The sequence below is a fragment of the Pelodiscus sinensis genome, chromosome 27, assembly GCF_049634645.1.
Source record: "Pelodiscus sinensis isolate JC-2024 chromosome 27, ASM4963464v1, whole genome shotgun sequence".
NCBI lineage: Eukaryota > Metazoa > Chordata > Testudines > Trionychidae > Pelodiscus > Pelodiscus sinensis.
In genome coordinates this window covers 14,635,160-14,654,208 of record NC_134737.1, presented here as the reverse complement: position 1 = coordinate 14,654,208, position 19,049 = coordinate 14,635,160, and the positions used below count along the sequence as shown (strand labels likewise).

Below are 19,049 nucleotides of genomic sequence, written 5' to 3'. Positions count from 1 at the left end.
CCACCTGTCAGCTCCCCGCAACCCCCTGCCGCGGGCGGGGCCAGCCAAGAATAGCCGCCCGGGAGCTGCGCCCTCCCCCTCCGGGCACCGCCACCCTGCAGCGGGCCCCTAGCGCCTCCGGGGCCGGCACCCTGGGCAGGGCACAGCGGGGCGCCACCCCAAACCCGAGGCCCACGGAGACAGAGACAGCTCTGGAGAGGGCCCCCTCACTCCGCTCCTCAGCCCCCCGTGCCCTCCAGGGACCCCCTCAGCCCCGCCCCCCGTGCCCTCCCTTGACTTCCTCAGCCCTCCCTGCCTTCCTCTGAGCCCCACAGTCCCCTGTGCCTTCCCCGGACTCCCTCAGCCCCCTGTGCCTTCCCGTGAACCCGTCAACCCCCCGTGCCCTCTCCAGACTCCCTCAGCTTCCCTGTGCCCTCCCCTGACCCCCCTCATCCTCCATGCCCTCCCCTGACCTCCCTCAGCTCCCGTGCCCTTCCCTGATCCCCTCAGCACCCCCTCCTGCTCCTCAGCTTCCCTCCCTGCCCCCCAACTCCCACCACCCCCTCCCCATGCCCTCTCCTGACCCCCACTGCCTGAGCCACCCCATCACCTCCCCTGGCTTTCCATGGCCTGTCACGCCCATGATCCCACCCCTCTGACCTTCCCGACTCACTCCCCAGCACCTCCACTGCCCCCTCTCTGGCCTACCCTTAACTCCCCCCCCCCCCCCCACTTTGTGATTCCCCCCACTCCCCCCACCCCAGCCTGTGTCACCTGCCAGACTGCGGGACGCCAAGTTCCACAAATCACTCATCTGCTCCCGCCTGTCACTTCCTGGGTCACCAGCCTCCACTTTGGGTTTCAAACAAGGTGAGAGCAGGTGCTTCACCCCCCAGCAGGGTCCTGTGGACGTGGGTGCCAGAGTGACTCTGTCCAGGGGCTAACTGCCCATTGGCGAGGAGGGGAAGAGGCCTGGCTCCTTTAATAAAGTCCACTCCAGTTCTACCCAGGGTTAAGCACGCCTTGTTCCCTGGCTCCTTTTAGGTCACGTTCCAGGGCCTAGTAGAAGTGTCATCACACTGTAAACAGGCCCCATCTGGTCTCCGGCCCTCCCGCTCTCCCTCCATCTCTGATCTGCCCATGGAAACATTCGGCGGGGTGGTCACTGGGTTTCCACGTTCATGGGCCTGCTGTCCTGTGCTGCCTGCTGCTGGGTGGTCTTTGCCTTTGAGGAGGATGCGTTCATAGGTCCGGGAAACTTACCTGCCAAGGGAGAGGATGGCTGCAGAGAGACAGGCCTTTAAGGAATCACTCTGGGGTGTCCCGAGCCGGTGTGGTGAGTGGTGCCCCGGAGCGATGGACGCACAGCAGCCAATATGGATGGACTGATGAATTCTGGACTAATAAAAGTGTTTTTAATGGTGGGGAGCTCGTTCCTAGGTGGGTGGGGGTCACAGTAATCCAGTCTGAGGGGCATGAAAGCATAGAACACTGTGGCCAGGGCAGTTTCTGCAAGGGGAAGGACAAATACGAAAAAGGTACCACAAGGCAGAGGGTGAAAAATTGTTCTTTTTAACCTTTGAGATAGGACAAGAAGCAATGGGCTTACACTGCAGCAAGGGAGGTTGAGGTTGGACATTAGGAAGAACTTCCTACCTGTCAGGGTGGTTAAGCACAGGAATAAATTGCCTGGGGAGGTTGTGGAATTTCCATCACTGGAGATGTTTAAGAGCAGGTTGGACAGACACATGTCAGACGGTCTCAGTGGTGCTGGCAGTAGACTGGACTTGATGACCTCTTGAGGGTCCTTCCAGCTCTAGGATTCTATGATTCTAAGGGAAAGGGACATTTTCAGCCATGGTGGCTATTGGAGTAGCCAACATCAGCTGTGCAAGATCCCCAGCACCCCAGGCTGCTCAGGGATCTGACCATCTGGAAGCAGACTCACTAGAGGGCAAAGTTCTCGGGGTGGCCAGATCTTCTGAATGTTTCCCTCTTCAGTCACCGGGTTTCATCTCAGCCAACTGCTGACTATCCAGGTGTGATGTCAGCCCAGGCCTGGCCCGGCGGAGAGACTGGCATTTTCACTGGCAGATGTAAATGGCACGTTAAATCCCGAGCAACCTGCATGTTGCCAACACTTGAGATGTCATTCCAGCACTTTTTGGGGGGAGCCTGAATAGCATCTCTCAGGACCTCCAGTATTTACATTCTCAAGCCTAGCACCTGTCCATGAGCCCATGATGTCTCTCAGTCACCTCCCTGACCTCACGGAGATGTGAAATAGGACGAGGGAAGGAACCGAAGCAGGTGGAACTCCACGAGGGCAGATTCTCCGCTATCCTGTAGGAACTACAGGAAAAAAGGGTCAGGCCCATCTTAGCCCTGTTCTAACTCCTGGTACAGCTTCATGCCAGGAGAGGAACGTACCATGCTCACTAGCATCCACAGCTACCGAGAGATTCAGCAATATGACTATGGACATTCCTGCCCAGGTCAGAGTCTTTCTCCTGTCCGGTCATCAGCACAGACAGCATTATTTTTACTCCACACCCAGCCAAGATGGGTCTAGCATATTGGCAGAATGCACGTGTAGATGGAGATGGGGGATTTGATAGCAGCCCTCAACTCCCTGAAGGGAGGCTCCAAAGAAGCTGGAGAGAGTCTGTTGTCAGTAGTGTGGGATGGCAGAACAAGGAGCAATGGGCTCAGGTTGCACTGGGGGAGGTCTAGGTTGGAGATTAGGAAAAACTATTTCCCTAGGCGGGTGGGGAAGCACTGGAATGTTACCTAGGGAGGGGGTGGAATCTCCATCCCTAGAGGTTATTAAGTCCCGGCTTGACCAAGCCCTGGCTGGGATGATTGAGTTGGGGTTGGGCAGGGGGACTGGATTTGATGGCTCCTGAGGTCTCTTCCAGCCCTAGGATTCTATATATCTTTGCTGAGGGGGTTTATTACTATATTCAAAACTAGAAGGGTACTGGGCAGTAGCAGGTAATGTCTCTTAACCAAGGGATGGCTTCTTGGGTACCACATGTAGCCCTGACTGCAAAGAGGTATTGACAATATCTCTTAGCAGGAGTCCTAGCTGGTCTGGTCACTGTCACTAGCTAGGAAGGAAGTGGGCCAGATGGATCTTCAAGGCTATTTAGGCTCCGAACATCCATGGAGAGTCTGGGCCGGATTGACTCAGATTTCCTTCTGCATTTCTGCTATTTTTCGCTGTGTTAAATACAGGAATGAGCTTAAGCGTGGGTTCCTTCCCCTCCTCCAAAAAAAATCATAAAACCAAGGGTGCCCAATGTGAGTGGCGCTGTGACCCCATGCGTCAGGTCCGCACGCTGGGTGCAGGGGGCAAAGCCCAGAGCTGTGGGCCAGCTGCTGCTGCCATGGGGTAAGAGCAGAGCGTGCTAGCTCTTCAGACCACCATCCCCTCTCCAGAGCCTCCTCTCTGCACGAGGCCAGAATTAGGGTTTCAGTGCTGGGGCAGAAGGTGTTGGTAACCTCCCTTGACTACAACTCAAAATCATGTCCTAGAAGAGCTTAGGATAGAGCAGCTGTGTTTATTATGGGACACTAGCAATGCACAAGTTAAAGGGGCAAAAATAAATGTGTGGAAACGCACCTACTGCACATATAATTCTGCCAAAGAATCGAAGAATCAGAATAAAAAACAAAAATGTTATGAGGACAAAACCAGGCCATTTTTCGGTCAGATGCTGTGCCTCAGAATAGCTTGTGTTATAAATGAGTGGATCCCTGTTCCGCTGTAAATAAACTAAATTAGTCTGTGTATGCATTTGGGTTACTAAAAACAAGGGAAATGTAGCTAAGCAAACAATTTATCATGTACACCACTTAAGCTAGTTAAGGCTGCAGCCCACAGACCGCAAACACCACGAAATACTAGTGCACAGTGGGAAAAAAACCTCAGTGTTGAAAGTGGTTTGAGAAGGTGTGTTATAATAACAGAATGGTCACCTACACCGCAGCCTTCCATACAGGGACAAAGAGTATGCAATCAGCTATTAAAACATTATAAAAACCATTGGCCAGGCCAGGGCTGTTATTTAAATTGTATATAATTAAGCAAAGTAAGTTCATGCAGATAGCTGTCCTTTAAAATCTTTCTCACTAAAATATGGTGAAATTTGGCTACCGTGGAAAAACAAATGTATCATTACCGCACTTCTTGGTTAATTGATATTAGCGTCTTATCCGGAATGTGCACAAAAATCAAGGGCCGGTCATAAAACAAATTTCAAGTCTCTTATCTTTCAAAAGAGAGGAATCTATATGACATTACTGTAAATTTCAAAAAAGAACAAGTAGTCCTGTGGCACCTTAAAGACTAAGCAAAAAATCAGCTTACTGGGTAAAACCCACTTCATCAGATAAGATGGAGTGGATATAATAGGAACCAAGAGATCTATACAACAGCAGAAGTAGTACCTGTCACTTGTAGCACCCGTGTTAATGAGGCTAATTAAGTGGGCAAGATGTGCCCCATATATAGCTTTTGATGTGGAAATGCAGATGTTAAAGACAGGAGGAATGGGCTTTGTAATGAGCCAGCCAGTTAATGTCTTTGTTCAAGCCCAGGGTAATGGTGTCACATCTGCAGATGAATTCCAGTTCTGTAGCCTGTCTCTGTAACTAGTTAGTGACATTCCTTTGTAGAAGAATGGCCACTTTTAAATCCATGATCGAGTGCCCAGGCAGGTTAAAATGTTTCCCTACAGGTTTCTGTGTGTTACCATGTCTAATGTCCAATTTGTGTCCATTTATCCTTTGTTCTGGAGACTGTTTGGTTTGCCCAATATGCATGGCAGAGGGGCATTGCTGGCTCTTGATGGTATATATCACAGTAGAGGATGTGCAGTTGCATGAGCCCCTGATGGTGTGGCTTATGTGGTTAAGTGTTTGTGTAGATGTGTGGACAGAGTCGGCAGTGGCAGGTTCCTGAATGAATGTATCTGGGGTGCGGTGTGTGGCTTCTGGAAAGGATTTGCTTCAGCTTGGGTGGGGGTATCTTTAGGTGAGGATTGGCCTGTCCCCCAAGGCCTGTGAGAGGGAGGGATCATTTCCTAGAATAGGTTGTAGATTGTCATGATGCGCTGGAGGGGTTTAAGCCTGGGGCTGGGATATTACAAGTACAGACCATCCTCGTTATAAGCACAAGAAACATTCCAAAAAACTTAGACTTATAACAACTTACAGCAGGGAATTTTTTTCCCGCAGTTGACTTCCATTTGCGCAAATTGAGATGGGTTTTTTTTTTGCGCGACTTAAGACCAGGAAATGGGAGGGCTTATAATGCATCAGTTCCTACAAGCGTCAACAACTTTAGTGTGGAATAGATGTATACCAGGTCGACATATAGCGGGTAGGCCCTGTACTACTTATGGGAGTTGCATGATAACTCCCATGACCAACTCATTAGAAATCACTAAAAAAGGGAAATTGCCTAACCTTATTAAAAAACAGCTAACTGGTATTACCCTCAGGCTACATCTTCACTGAGAGTTTTTTTTTGCAGAAAATATGCTAATGAGGTACGCATTAGCATGCGTCACGATCTCATTAGCATATTTTCTGCCTGGTTTTTTTTGTCGTGAAAGGGATTTTTGCACAAAAAAAGTCCACACTGCTTCTTTTTGTGCAGAAACCCCTTGCGCAAAAAGAAATGGCAGAACATATGCTAATGAGATCATGACTCATGCTAATGAGTCCCTCATTAGCATATTTTCTGCCAAAAAAACTCGCAGTGAAGACAAAGCCTCAGTGTATAGCAAAAACTGTGGGTGACTAGCAGTGTGTTAACATGTGTAACCAAATTCCCTTTAAGAACCAGCTATAATTTGGAGTGAGTGACACCACATCCTAATTGTGGGATGTTATTCAAAACAATATCTTGCTTAGTATCTGGTTCCACGTGTACATTTCTTATGGCGTCACTGCCAATATTGGATCCTGACCCCACAACAGTTAACACATTGGTTACTGGCCATTCAGCCGGTTATCTGAAAGGCAGCATCTACCCAAATCTGATGTACAGCCACTCCCCGACTTACGAACACACCGACTTACGACCATCCGTACTTACGACCAACCTCCCATTAACCCCATTATAATATTTTCGAGTTGAGAACCATGTACACCAAGTTGTTTGAACAGCGCGGGCAGCGCGTTTAAAGGTATTCCTGACTTACAACCAAATCGAGTTATGACCAGATGTTCAGAATGTAACCCATTCGTAAGTCGGGGACTGCCTGTATCTACATCAGCTACTGATGTATCACGCAGCAACACATACCTGCTTGCTATGCCTGGGATGTTTCTAACATCGAGACTCCAGAACGACTCAGCCCAGAACCACCAGACAGGGACAGTCCTGTCTTCTGCCCAGTAAAGCTCGCCGAACAGGAACCATCAGCAGGAAGGGTGGCCTATAACATGACTGGACAGTACTGTGAAGCATTGACTTACAAGAAATGTATGGAAGGAGATCTCCCATGTAATGCTGCCACTCCAGATTTGTGTTTTACTTCTCGGGTACATAGGTAGCACTGTGGAACACACCGCACTAACGCCTACCTAATACAGATCGATTAGCCAAAGTAAACCCAAGTCCAAAAGAAAGTTAAAACTCATTTACCGGTTTTATCTACCACTTTACAATGCTGTTATGCAAAAAAAGTCACACGCATGAGTCATATTAGCAATAACACGCACAAGGCAAAACAGTCCTTGAATAACACAGTCCATAGGGGAGATCTGGCCCTACTGATTTCCTGCACTCGGATACAGTTGCATTTAACAAGTGTGACAAGGAGGATTTGATTTAGCTGTGGAAATTGTCGCTTACACCAAGTGTTAAAAACACTTGGAGCCACATATAAGGGCCCTCACCACTAACACGTCCATTAAAGGTGTCGCTTTGACTACAACAAGCAGCAAGTCAACAAGCAGGGGTTCTGCTGACCAAGATACACTGGCTAATGTATAAACATGTATCAATAATACTTATTATCCGGACAGAGCAGGGCTATGCAGGCTCGGGCGAACTAGAAAGACAGGCTGTGGCTTTGATACAAGGGCCATGAAGGTGCAAGTGGTCATGGGGAAGTGACCTGGGGACGCAGAGGCAGTAGAGAGGAGCAGAGGGGGGTAGGGTCCCTGGATTGGGACTCAGAATAGTGGTCAGGCCTGGGTCCTCCCCGTTCCCTCTTGCACTGCATCTAGCCACCAAATGTGAAGAGACCTCAACGACAGTTGGCCACAGTGGCAGAGGGCGAGACTGAGGATTCAGCTAATTCCTGGAGTGACCAGCAGGAGGCGCCGTGCCAGTGAGTTCAATCCTTTTACACCTATTCATAAACCTGACTACTATTGGTTATTGGGGTATATTTCATCACAAGCCAAAGCGGGGTCAAGCAACACATATTTTGGCTGAGAGCTGAGACGTGTAACATTTTAGTTTTCAGGCATTCCGTGCATTCAGTGGATTGACAAAAAGCTAAGTATCAGAGGGGTAGCCATGTTCATCTGAATCTGCAAAAGTGATAAGGAATCCTGCGGCACCTTATAGACTAAAGCTGTGTCTAGACTGGCCAGTTTTTCCGGAAAATCAGCCGGGCCAATCTAGACGCTCTGTTCCGAAAATGCTTTTAACGGAAAACTTTTCCATTAAAAGCATTTCCGGAAAATCATGCCAGTCTAGACGTAGCCTAACAGATTTATTGGAGCATAAGCTTTCATGGGCAAAGACCCTGCTTTTGACAAAAACGTGTAATTTTCTGAGGCATGTGGACATTTTTCACCTAATCAGTTTGAGAAGAAATTTTTCAGCCAGGCCTCAGAACCTGCCTTAGAGGGAGGTTGTGAAGCTTCGTTAATTGTTGTAAAGTCTCATGTGCAAGGTATCACTCTAATTCACGGCACCCTTGAGTGGATTCTCTGGAATACTTCTTGGAAAATCCCTCCAGCCTTCTTCTCTTAAGAGGGTGGCAAGAATTGTCAGGCAGAAATGGGAACAATTGTTTCCTGTGGTTCAGTTTTTCCAAAGGTGCCCAGATCCTCAAAGAGGCCTAGGTGCCTAACTCCCATTGAAACCGATGTGAGTCAGGTGCCTAAATAGCTCTGAAGCCCTGCAGTAATGTGGATACATCACCTTTTATATTTGTCACATGGGATAAAACAGGTGGTGATCCAGGACTGTGACATTTGTGTTACCGCTCAGTGCACGGGCAGGTTGTTTATCCACATCGCAGCTGGGTGCCAGCAGCATGGTTAAGGATCGCACCAGCCCTTTCTTCACGGATCAGCATCCCCACTTCTCATTCATTGTAGGTCACTTTCCAGGACTCTTAGACTTTGCCTTCAGAAGTGGCGTATTGAGAGAAGGCTCCTTCAAATGGATGAGCCCTATTGCACCCTATAAGTGGAAAAACTCAGGCTCATCCAGATTTCCATGATGGGAAATTACATAGCCAAGGATCAACCCCCCCCAGATCAGGCCCGGGCCCCCAGAAACTGCCCTGTGAGGTCCATCGGGCACTGAGATCCGTGTGAGCCACAGCTGTTGTCTTGGTGCATGGAGACAGAAGCTATCTCAGAGACAGCTGGGCTGCCGCCTGGGGGGCTCCTGCGATCAAGACCAGCACCTTGACACGCATCCAGAATTAGCCAGCCAGTCAGACGACATTATGCAAATGCAGGAGGACTGTGTGTCCTCGGGTCCTGGAGCGCAGCGGTGACACCAAAAGCCCAAAATAAATTCAGGGCTTTTTTCTTGTCTTTGTGGGGGAGGCTTGTGACAGCAGGGCTGTTCTGCCGGATTATTATCGGTCACACATGGACACGTTGCACAAAGCTGTAAAGCCCTCCACGGTCTGTCTCCGACGCGTTCGGCTTCAGTCCGCCACACTGCGAAGTCATCCTTAGCTGGCCGGCGGTGTTTAAATACAGCGTTCACACCCTCAGGAAGGGCCATGGAAGGTGGAATGCCGACGCACGGCTCTGTAGAAGTCTGATGTTCCCAGATAATTGCTGGGAAGGTTCAGAGATAATCACAGATTGATGACTTGGGTCACCACACCTTCAAAGTCACCTACTCCCGGACTCCGTGCTCTGGCAAGTGTTTTCTTATCATCAGGAATCAAGCGGGAGCTGTACCGAAATGGAGGGGTCATGGGGAAGACGGACAGTGAATGTCACTTCAGACAAGACCCTTAAAGGCAAACCAAGGACCTATCATTTCACGCTTTCCTGGGCTCTCTGAAGAGGCATTTTCCAGCTTAGCATCATCAGGATATTCACAGCAGGCTGAGTCAAACCCCTTGGATACGCAGCAGGTGGACTTGTACACAGAGACGCATCCTGTTTTGTGTGTCACGCACAGACCCTTACCTCACTCGCAAGCAATGATGGCGAGACAGGGCACTGAAATGTCTCCTCTCCTCTTGCACCCTATTCCCCAGCACCTCCGTAGTGTCATGCGCCCGGGGCCGTTCTCAGCACTTGTTCACCTGGTACATCGTTGGCTTTTTTTCTATACTTTTATTAACATTTCCTTTGTTTCTGCGCCATGCAGCCAGTCAATAATAAAGGCCCCTTTTGCAAACCTAGCTTGGTATCTCCAAGTCCTTTCAGATGCTGGTTCCAACAGCGGCGAAGCGACTTGTCAGTTTGGACACCTAACGTAAGGGCCCTGATTGTCAGAGAGAGAGACGGCGCTAAGCACTTTCTGCTCATGAGAATTAGGGGCGCGGAGTGAGGCACCGAACTCAGCAGTCCCTTTTGCAGAACGGTGTGGGGGTGAACCCTGGAGAAAGCTCCCAACTGGAGGTTTCCAGAGCACTAAGAACGAAATACAGCTTTCCATTTCTGGGACTGACCCTGTGTCACGAACCAGGCCGTCGGGCCCGTGTAAGGGCCCGCCCCCACAGAAGGGGGGCACTTTGCCACCGGTCACAACTGCACTGCTAGTCTCTATAGGGGTTCTCCGAGGTGGAGGGGGACCCGGGCCCACCCCCTCTCCAGGTCCCAGCCCAGGACCCTAAGGGTAGGTGTCCATGACGCACTGCCCGACCGGGGGGCCATGGCCGCAACTTGCCAGTCCCCAGGTCTCCCTGACCCTGTCCTGGCTGCTTCCTCCATCTCGGCCAATCTTTGTCGGGGGGGGCTCACCTCTTCCTGCCACGATGGTCCGCCGCTGGCACCTACGGTGCTCGGTCGGCGCTGGTCCAGGTCCGGGTCTCCGCTGGCCCAGTCCACCTTGGCAGTGTCCTCATCCTCCTCTGCTCCCGGCCGGGAGTCCTCTTTTAAAGCCGGCGCCCTTTCCAGGGACGCTGGCGCCTGCGCTCTGAGCCGTCCGCTACCCCGCCCCCGGGCGGCTTGCTCGGGGGCTGACCGCGCCTCGCGGGCAGCCGCCGCCAAACAAGCACGGCAGAGCCGCCCCGACTCTCTGGAGGCTACGCCGCCCGGCGCTTGAGTGCGGGGCGTGGGGGTAGCGTCCGCGGCCCCTACCGCCCCGTCACACCCTGTCTCAGGGAGAAGTGGCCCCGAGATCCACTTACCCAACAAAACAACTTGCCCTCGGGCTGGCAGGTTAAAAGAAACCAACTCCGAGGACAGGTAGTTCCAGCCTCCCTGTGTGATGAACGCCAATTTAGCTGCCACCTAGTGGGGTATATTATACACACGGGCGCAGGCTGTAAGAGCTTCAAAAATCAGAGCAACCCCCAAACTGGAGTAAATTTAAATTAAATTAATGGAGATGCCTATCTCCTAGAACAGGAAGGGACCTTGAAAGGGCATCAAGTCCAGTCCCCTGCCTTCACAGCAGGACCAAGTACCATCCCTGGCAAATTTTTGTCCCAAATCCCTAAATGGTCTCTGCAAGGATTGAACTCACAACCCTGGGTTTAGCAGGCTGGGAACTTTCTGACGAAACAGTTTAGCTGGGAAATGTCGATCTGTCGAACCCAAAATGTTTTGTGGGAACATCTTGTGTGAGAACCTGCCTGATTTCCCAGCTGACTGCTGGCTAGCCTAGGTTTCCAGGATCCACGGTTCAGGGACAGCCCCAACTAATGGATGAGGGGAATCATAGAATCATAGAGCTGGAAGAGACCTCAGGAAATCATCAAGTCCAGCCTCCTGACCAAGGCAGGACCACTCCCCAGGTTCCCAGCTGCAGAGCCCATGACATGCTAGGAAGACTGGCTATTCGGTGCCTGGCAGCAGTGAAACTGACTGTTTCACTCGGATTTGCATTTTTCAATTCAGAAACACCAGGGGTCGGTGTTTCCCCAATGAAAACTTCCCAGAACTTCCCGTTTGCAGGAAATGTAAAGAATGTTGGTTTCTGTCCAAACTGGATGGAATCCACATTTCAAAATGCTGAGATTTCCCACCGCTGGAAATTCCAAGTTTCTGCCGTCACGTTCCCCTCTGGAATCTCCTTTGGCACAAATGAAGAAGGAATCCACTAAGGACTCCAGCCCAGGACTGCGGTGCGGGGTGGGTCAGGACTTGGGGCGTTTCAGTGATGGATGCATTTGTGCAGCATCCTCAAAGAGATTTACTGATACATCAAAGCAAATGTTTATGAATGTTGCCTCCGTGCCATAAGTAATGATGCATCCCATGTGAAAGAGATGCCTGATGAGCTAAGGAAGACATGATGAGAAAGACAGGGCAGGCAAGGGACCCTCTTATTGGGTCAATGACTGATGGTGGAAGGAGCTCTTCTTCAGGCAAAATAATGTAATTTTCAAGCCAGTTTTCTTACTTACTGGGAAAGGGACTGACTGCACAGATCCTCCAGTGCTGAATCTTAGGGTATGTTTAAATATCCCGCGCTTCATTAGCATGTTCCCGGGAGGTCTCCATTTTTGGAAATTGACTAGCCCGGAATAACTGCCCGCGTCTACTCGCAGCAGGGAAACGGGCATTCAAAGTAAAGCCCTAACTCGAAGTAGCTGTTATTCCTCCTGGAATGAGGTTTAACAGCTAATTCGAATTAAGGGCTTTACTTCGAACTCCTGTTTCACTGCCACGTGTAGACGCGGGCAGTTATTCCGGGCTAGTCAATTTCCAAAATGGTGACCGCCCGGGAACATGCTAATGAAGCACGGGATATTTAAATCCCGTGCTTCCTTTGCAATTTCGGTCGCCCTCATTAGCCTCTCTAGTTCGAACTAGGGGGCTAGTGTAGACATACCCTGAGTGCCTTAGGAAGGGCTTTTCAAGGAGATCCTAAGCAAGTGTTGTACCTGGTTCTCCTTGAAAGAGAGTGGGATGTGGGTTCCTGACACCCTAATTCCGTAGGCACCCAGTAACGTCCTTCCGAGGGCAGTGACATCTTTGAACACTGCCTGTAGTGCCTGGGCCCTGGGCCAGTTCCTCTCTAGATTGCTGGCTTGAGCCACCCGTCCCAGCCTGAAACAGCATCTGGGGCTGTCATTAGAGTCAGCGCAGCAGGGGCTGGCCTGGCCATTTAGCTGACCAGGGTGAAAAATGTTTTCAGCAGCAGCCCCCAGCCTGGGGAAACAACCCAACAAAAAACAGTCAGCCAATCAGAGCAACAGAGCTTTAAAAACACCCAGCTGCACCGTGCCCCGGGAAAGGTGGAGCCCAAAGTGTTCCCAAAGTGAGCCCCTGTTCCCCCATCCCTGGAACTGGCCATGCACAGGAGTGAGAGCAAGGAAGTATATTGGCAAGTTCCGGGGAGAATCTCTAAAGCTAAATTCCTCTCCTCTCACACAGCCGGGCTGAGGGCTTATTGACCCTGGAGTTATTGCACCATTTTCCCATAAAAAAATAAAATAAATAGCAAATGGAGCACACCCCCTGCACCCTAACAACAACTACCACCCCCCAATCCCGCATGGCTCTGTGTTCACTTACCTCCTTGCTTGGCCAGTTTCTTTGCTCTAGTACCGTGGCAGAGAACTTACCTCCTTGTTCTCAGAGAAGTTCCTATGTGGCTGCTTAGGTGGGTGTTTTGCACTGTCAGTGACTGTGTGTGTGTGTGTGTGTGTGTGTGTGTGTGTGTTTGCACTGTCAATGACTGTGTGTGTGTGTCTCTTCATGATTGTGAGCATCCGATCGGCATACCACTGGCCAGAGGACCTCCTCAGCCAGGTATTTCTGCCTATAACTCCTAGATGAGCTAGAGCAGAGCTGGTAGACACCTATCTTGGTCCAGCTTTTTAAGAGTATTTAGACCCCTAAACCCAGTTTAAATCATGGACGTTTGGAGTCTAAATCCCTTTCGAAAGGCTTGGTTTAGATGGAGAATTCATCACACCATTTGGTTACAGATGTGCACGTTATTTCTGGTAGGAATTTGTCGTGTTTCAGCTCCCAGCCCATGGAACCCATTCACACCACTTGTGTCTACACAGGACAGCTGTCAGTGACACATCTGGAAGCCCTCAAGACCCAGCGTGCTCCCGTGGTCCCCTATCGAGGGGTCAGGAGCTCCTGAGCTTCTTAAGCAATTTGGAAAATCCCAGCCTCGTTAAATTGCTTCTGCAACGCAAAGTGCAACACCTCTTGGGTCCCAACACAATCCCTGAGACCAGATAGCTATTGTGGGGTTTGGCCAACCGCTGCAGTGCAGGGGACCAGACACTAAACTCAGTCTGCTCCCCTCCTCTTTCAACTATTTAAAACACTCCAGAGAAGCAGAGGAGGCCAGAAGGTAAAGCAAAATTTGCAGACATGAGAGAAGGGTGCTAGCAAGTGATGATCCAGCTACACTTAGGTATCCCACATTTATTTTGATCCAACTTCTCTGAAGCCCAACAGAAAAGGTGGTGGGCGGGGAAGTAGGGGCAGCTAGTCGCCACTTTTACCCTTATATATGCTGCCCCCGCTGTTAAACACACACACAGACACAAAGGCTATGTCTACACTGGCATGATTTTCCGGAAATGCTTTTAACGGAAAAGTTTTCCGTTAAAAGCATTTTCGAAAAAGCGCATCTAGATTGGCAGGACGCTTTTCCGCAAAAGCACTTTTTGTGGAAAAGCGTCCGTGGCCAATCTAGACGCGCCTTTGTGCAAAAAAGCCCCAATCGCCATTTTCACGATCGGGGCTTTTTTGTGGAAAACAAATCTGAGCTGTCTACACTGGCCCTTTTGTGCAAAAGTCTTTCAGAAAAAGACTTTTGCCCAAACAGGAGCAGCATAGTATTTCCGGAAAATCACTGACAATCTTACATGAGATCGTCAGTGCTTTTGCGGAAATTCAAGCGGCCAGTGTAGACAGCTGGCAAGTTTTTCCGGAAAAGCGGCTGATTTTCCGGAAAAACTTGCCAGTCTGGACACAGCCAAACAGTGTGTGTGCATAATGCTGACAGGTGGAATGGAACCTGGGCCCTCTGGAGCTTAGAGCAGGAGGCGCTACAGGGTGAGCTAAAAGCCAGTGAGCTCTTAGCTAAGGCTGCAGGGCAGAGGCATTGTTGTCTCCATAGACGGTCTCAGTACCACAAGATGGGGCAGTGCCCCGCACCCAGCAGGTGTGTGGGTTGCACAAGCAGCTGTCTTTCTGCATGTAGTTATTTAGCGGGAATATAACAGTCAAAGGAGCAGCCTGATCTTAGATTGGTTGTGCATGTCCACCTGCCCCACTGTGATAGCACCCAGGCCTGTGTGCCTGTAGGTCGACTGACAACATGGGTGACCAGCTTCTGTCAGTGAGAGAGAGAAGCCTCTGAGATCACATAGAGCTCTTCTCCGGGTTTGTGAAAGCTCGTCTCTCTTACCAGCAGAAGCTGATCCAATAACAGACACCACCTCTCCCACCTCATCACTCTAATACCCTGGGACCAGCATGGCTACAACCACCCTGCATCCAACAACGTCTTTCAGACTGTGAGCTCTCTGCGGCTGTATGGTCCTCAGCACGTTGCCGGGAGCTCAGCGAGCAGGTGTCTGTGTCTGACGGAGAGGAAGCAGAGGCCATGCGGACGTTGGTGACGCACAGTCTCTTTCTAGAGATGGACGGGAGCAAAGTGGCCACACGGACACCGCAAGGTGTGCCATGGCTTGTGACACAACGTGCCGTGTTCCTTCCTGACCTGGGGCTGAAGGATTGAATCTCTGCAAGGTTTCCTGTCTGTGAAACTCCAGCTTCCTGCTCAGAGAGGCCTCCAGGTTGTACCTGCCCCCCCAGCCAACATAGATGGAGGCCTCCACACAGAGCTCAGGATACTCTGGAGCCAGGGACTCCAGGGACTGTGTCCGAGATGGTCTATAGACTCTTAAAAGGGCAATAACTTCGCCCCTAGGAGCTGGATGGGGACCCTGACAGATGCGTTAGCACCCAGCCTACAAAGCCCGCATGGAGCAGGGTGCCGGAGGCAGGACGAGAGCTGTAGAATTAGGCAGCCTGAGGGAACCCGTAGGGGAGAAAAGTGATGTGGAAACAGGACCAAGTTGGGGCCTCCAGTTCCAGGGGGTGAGAGGGCCCCTGAATGTGAAAAGTGGGTTTCATTTCCCTGCTTCTCCAGCCTGTGAGGCCACAGCCGGGAGGGGCCAGTTTTAGGCCCGGTGGGTGGGTGAAGGCCACACGCTGCATTAACATTTCCCTGAGCAGCTGTTAACGGTTTGGGAGTAAAGCTGCACGCCCGCCCTTCCCCTCTTTCCCGAGCGCGGCTGGAGGGCGCTGCTTCCTCCCTCCGGGGTTCTGGGAAGCGGTGTTGTTCTGAGGCTCGGGAGGGCGTGCAGCCGGCAGTCTGCCCCGGCGAGGAGCGGCCCGGAAGGAGCAGGCCGATATCTGAGCCGGTCCCAGCTCCAGGGTAAACTTAGCCTGGCCTTTCGCAAAGTACTTGCGGAGGCAAAATGCACAGTAAAGCAATGCTCCGAATGCCAACACATACTCAGGGATTAGCAAAGTTTATGAAATGGCTCAGCGGAAAGCATGCAGCTAATGGGGCAGGGAGGGGTTTCAGCCTTCCCCAGCTAACCCGGCCTCCTCACCAGCCTGATCCCTCCACCTCTGCCCCAGGCACCGCTGGGCACAGCCTCTAACATGAGCGCTTATTGTAACTGGCCTGTATTATTCCTTCAAGCCTGAAGGTGACTGAGGGAGATGGAGAGCCCAGATGTACGCCTACAGGAGAGCAGAACATGCCAGGGATCAGAGGCAATGCGGGGCCCCGGTGGAGCAGGGATGCTGGTTTCATTTCCCCCTGGCTTTTTTCAAGCTTTTTTTCCTTCATATTTTCATGGGAATTTCGTGATGATGAAAGGGGTGAAGGTGGCGACCCGGCAGAGGCCCACAATCCTCCCCCGCCCCCACAATGACACCTCTTTTTCCTCTGGCATTAGCCATGGGACGCAAGTGAGCCCCGACTTTCCTCAGGGTCTCTCAGCTCCCAAATAGTGACACCCCTGCTCCTCTGCGCTCACCCCCTGTCGCTCTAAGGACTGAGTGATACAGGATTTCCGCAGCGGCAGAGGAGAACTAGTCCCAGTGGTACAGAACACGCCCCAGTGGTCTCGCCCTGCAGGCCGTTGTAATCGTCTTTGTACAAAATACACCCGGTGAGGTATCTGAAAGCTAATACAGGTTCACCTCCCAAATGCGGGATTGTCTCGTCCGGCAGCATCCGTGGTCCGCAGATGTGCCTGGATGAGAGAGCCCCAGGGCAGGAGGACCAGCAGCTGGGAACCCGGTGCAACCCGGCTGGTCTACTAGCAATGGGCCTGGGAGCAGCCTGGAAGGAGCCCGGCAGTGTGGCCCGGACCACAGCAGCCCAAAAGGGGAATCTGGCCGGGCCGGGTCAGCCTGGGAGGCAGAGGGGTCACAGCAGCTCAGGTAGTGGCAGCATGACTGGGGCTGCCTGCCGCATGGCTTTGAAGCTGGAGCTATGGCTGCCACAGACCGATCGGCCGCAGCAGCCCAGCAGAATCAGCGCAGCTGGGGCCACGTGGTAGCGGGACTGGGGCTGGGGCAGCCCGATCGGACAACCTGCCGTTCAGCAGAGGGGCTGGAGCTGCGGACAGCCCAGCTATGCTGAAGGAGCCGGCAGAGGGGAGGGGCAGCAGGATGAAGGGCTGATATTAGGGGATCTCCCCTTGTCCGGCAAATTCCCTCGTCCGGGATTGGTCAGGTCCTGAGGGTGCTGGATTAGAAAGGTCCAACCTGTAACTCGCTGGCCAATCCTATCGAGCTCAAATGTGGGTAGCCTGTTGTACGCAAAGTCATGAACTCCCGCTGAACGATGCTGGTGGTTCGTGCTCAAAGCCACGTTGCCCCAGGTACGCAGGATGGGTGTTTAGCTCAGTTCCCATAGACGTTGTAAACAGGATCCCCAGACAGCAAGGCTATGTCTAGACTGCAGGCTTCTTTCAAAAGAGGCTCTTTCGAAAGCATCTTTCGAAAGAGCCTCTTTCGAAAGATCGCGTCTAGACTGCAGGCGGATCTTTCGAAAGAGAAATCCGCTTTTTCGAAAGAGAGCACCCAGCGAGTCTGGATGCTCTCTTTCGAAGACAGCCTCTTTACATTGAAGAACGCCTTCCTTCGAAAGAGGAACTTTCGAAGGAAGGCGTTCTTCCTCGTGAAACGAGGTTTACCGCCATCGAAAGAAAAGCCGCGTTCTTTCAAAATAATTTCGAAAGAACGCAGCTTGAGTCTGGACGCAGGGGAAGTTTTTTCGGGAAAAGGCTACTTTTCCCAAAAAAAACCCTGAGTCTGGACACGGCCCAAGAGAGGGAAGACAGGAGACAAGGAAAATTCACATTTCGGAAACCAGATCGGAGAAGAAACAGCATGTGTCCTCCCACCGTGGCTGTTTGAACGAACTTAAGCTGGGAGTCCTCAAGATGTGTCCGATGCCTTGGGCTAGCCCTGTGTGGGCAAGGCCACGTTCCACAGGCATGAGTCAGGCGGCCCCAAATCCTCAGGTGGGCTCTTCATCCGGCTGGTATCTTTTTCTTTCGCATCTGGGCTCTAAGCCTTTCGGGTCACCCCCCAGGGCACATTGTCAAGCGTTTCTCCACAACCAGAAACTCCCTTCACACAAAGAAAAGCTGAGATTACCGTATAGTTTTCGGATTCCGGCCAGCGCAGCTTGAAGCAAAGCTCTGACATCCAGGCTCCATTCCCTGACTCGCCAGCTTCTAAATCTGTATTTGCTGGAGCAGGGGGATTGCTGGGTGATGAATGATACAGTCAACACGCTGAGCCAGCGTTGCTGTTCGGCACCAAACTCTCTTTTTTGGAACTTGGTCTTTCTGATCGTCCTTTTACCGTTTATTTATGTCTGTGGATTTCAGACAACAACAAGATGCCTGCCTAGGGCGCTACACCTCCTAACCAGTCGTTAATAGGGCAATAAATGCAATGAAATCCAGACACTACTAACGTGAGGGCGTGCAGGTCAGCGATCCAGCATTTAACGACAGCTGAAGAGATTCTCTGGTTCAAATCCAGATGCCTGCTTGTTCCCAGAGATCTGGCCTTATGCTCTCTGACTCTTTCTAAAGACACAGCTAAGCAGAAATAGCTGTTCACCCCGTCACCACTTGGTGAAAAACACCCTCATCCCCCACCAGCAACCCCACCAAGTGTTTTTATGTGAACGAATTTTAAACCCCAGGCCACTTGTACTTGTTGAGTTTTTAGTTACCTGGCGTCACATTGCTCCTTCTTGCTGATTGGGCGAGTGAAATAAGCAAGGGCAGAGTGTGCCCAAGTTAGGGGGTCGAGCTCTAAGCTGCAAGGATGAAGGAATGTGTAGGACAGGATCTACCTTCTCCTCCAGACACTGCTGCTGCCATAGGGCATGTCCAACCTACAGTGTTATTTCAATATAGCTATTTCGGGAGTTGTTGTTCCGAAATAGCTTATTTCAAAATAATGCGGCACTGTAGACGTACCATCTGGTTCTAGCATTTATGGCTGGGCCTTAATTGAAATGTTGGATCTGCTATTTCCACCCCGAGTGGAATTGGTGTAATCACAGCATCTCTTTGCTCTGTGTCTGCACAGTGCCCGGCTCAGGGGAGGGGCCCAACCTTGGCTGGGGTTCCCACATGTGACAGTAATGC

General features: G+C 51.3%; 1 long non-coding RNA gene across 1 annotated transcript; it reads right to left on the bottom strand.

Annotated features, from left to right (window-relative positions):
* Positions 1-754: 754 nt before the first annotated feature.
* On the bottom strand, positions 755-5,510 carry LOC142820907 (uncharacterized). The gene is made up of 3 exons (XR_012897911.1): positions 1,928-5,510; positions 1,636-1,811; positions 755-1,488 (listed from the first exon to the last, which is right to left on the bottom strand). It is a non-coding gene; the product is annotated as an uncharacterized LOC142820907 (long non-coding RNA).
* Between the last annotated feature and the right edge of the window lie 13,539 nt (positions 5,511-19,049).